The sequence below is a fragment of the Penaeus japonicus genome, unplaced genomic scaffold (genome assembly GCF_977035675.1).
Source record: "Penaeus japonicus unplaced genomic scaffold, GWHDUDI00000001_assembly GWHDUDI00000010, whole genome shotgun sequence".
Lineage (NCBI taxonomy): Eukaryota > Metazoa > Arthropoda > Malacostraca > Decapoda > Penaeidae > Penaeus > Penaeus japonicus.
Genome location: NW_028234412.1, coordinates 39,605,758 through 39,608,107, shown reverse-complemented (window position 1 = coordinate 39,608,107; position 2,350 = coordinate 39,605,758).

Genomic DNA, 2,350 nt, shown 5'->3' with positions numbered 1-2,350 from the left:
ACAAATTTAGATCTTAACGTGATTATATCTAGAATTTTCGAGTAAAACCAAAAAAGACAATCATACAGTCACCTAAAACTTCATCTATTGTATTTGTCACCCAAGGAGTCTACCAAGGCGTGGGTATGAAATGTTGCACTGATGTATGGGTATCTTATGATATTGTATTCCGAATATAGGATGTAGTGTAAGTGTATCTTCTAGTATATCAGATGTGAGAGAGTTACATAGATGCGCGTACCTCATGCTAGGTGTTCTCATAGGATGTTTTGCGTGGTAGTCTAAGATATGATGCATTCTTCATCGCAAAGTTTATATCTAGTATCTTCCACCTGACATGTTGCACTGAACTGTCAGCAGTAGGAAGTCGTGTATCTAAGAAGTTCTAAATTCCATATGCAGAGTCAAAGTATCCCATTGTCTTGTTCTTAACCTATATGATCCAAAGACAAATTAATTCTGCGAAAATTGGTCATAATCCTTTCTGCTGTACCTTTCAGGTCTTTAAGAGTTTATCAGGTCTTCCTTATAGGAGGTTCTAATTATGTGCGAAATTCTAGCAAGGAGTGCTTTTCCCAAGGTCCCATATCCACCAACATTATCACAATATCATATAACGAACCTACTTATCCATGCTCAGGATTGGATCCAAACATGCGTTGGTAATCCACTTGAAATGTATAACAGAGGGCCCGTTCGTTTGTGTGATTAGTACGTTTATTCTGAATAAATTTACAATCTTTTTTCCAGAGCTATCTAATCGAGAGGTGTGCAAAGCTGGGGAGAGACATAACAGGAGATACGAAGCTGACGCCAGAACCTTGATTTATAAGAGTTTTGTGTGGGCCATGAGAATCCCTGCCCTACTCAGGCTTGTTGGGGTTTGATACTAACGCTCGTCCCCCGTTCAGTCATGTTTCTCCTCCTGTCAACTTGATTTTTGGATGCAACATTACTGATTTATATATACGACACAAGCGACACCTGTTTTTTGCTCCTCAAGACTACAAGGGTTCCATTAATGTTAGTATGCATATTATATGTATATAGACCACAACACACTGGGTAAGGGGGTGGGTGGGGGGGGGGGGGGGGGATAAGATTTTCCAAATGCTTTGATAATTATTTTTAAGTTCGTATGCCTCAACTACTATGCAGAGGAACCAATGTGTCCTTTTTGTATGTATGTTCCTTATGTATACGTTGGATATGTAAAGATGAAGATTAGCCAGCAGGTTTATTACACAAAACTTGACGAGGTATTTACAAGAGGACAACATGCAGAGACTTGTGGGTAATACTGGCGCGACATTCAAATGATATTTGAAAAATACATTTGTATATAGTGTGAATAGTTATTGAGAATATGTTTTTTTTTTTTTCCTTGCTTGCCCTAATTTACATAATGCTTAACATAATTCAAGTATTGGAACTACTGACTTCTTGTTCCCAACACACTTTTTAGGTACATTTGCATAAAAAACCCGCTCAAAAAATGCCGATATTATCTATGCAGGATGTGGGCCGTCCATGTCGGACCTTACCTATGGGTAATATCTAACTGGGGTTGTTATGCATCATATAGTGTTACTTTTGTCATGGATTAAGATATAAATCCATGTTGTCATTTTTTTAAAAAAAAAAAGTTTAGGTTTAACTAATTCATATTTGGGTTTCTTTTAGAACTCTTTAAGATATAAAGGTTGTCGTAATTGCTTTACCCATCAGATGTGTCCGTTGATGGGGATATTCTTTTGTGGATAGAAGGGAGGGTAATATTTCTTCTTCTGATATATATATATATTTTAAAATATATATAAAATATATATTATAAAATATATATATATCAAAAAAAAAAATTTTATTATATATATATATATTTAATATTTTATATATATTTATATTTATATAAAATATATATAAAATTTTATTATAAAATATTATATAATGATATATTTATATATATATATTTTATATATATTATATATAAAATAATATATTATATAAAATAATTTATATATATAAAATTTTATATATTATATTTATATATATATATATAAATATATATTTTTTAATATAAAATATATATATTATATATTATATAAAAATTTATATATATATATTATATATTAAAAATAAAAATATATATTATAAATATATAAAATACTAATTTTATTTATAAGTGTGTGTGTACATATAAAGAAATTATATAATATATAAATATAAATATTTTAAATATAAAATATAATATATATTATATACATATATATATAAAATAATATATATATAAAATATAATATAAAATATATATTTTTGGGGGACATTTAAAAAATATATATATATAATATTT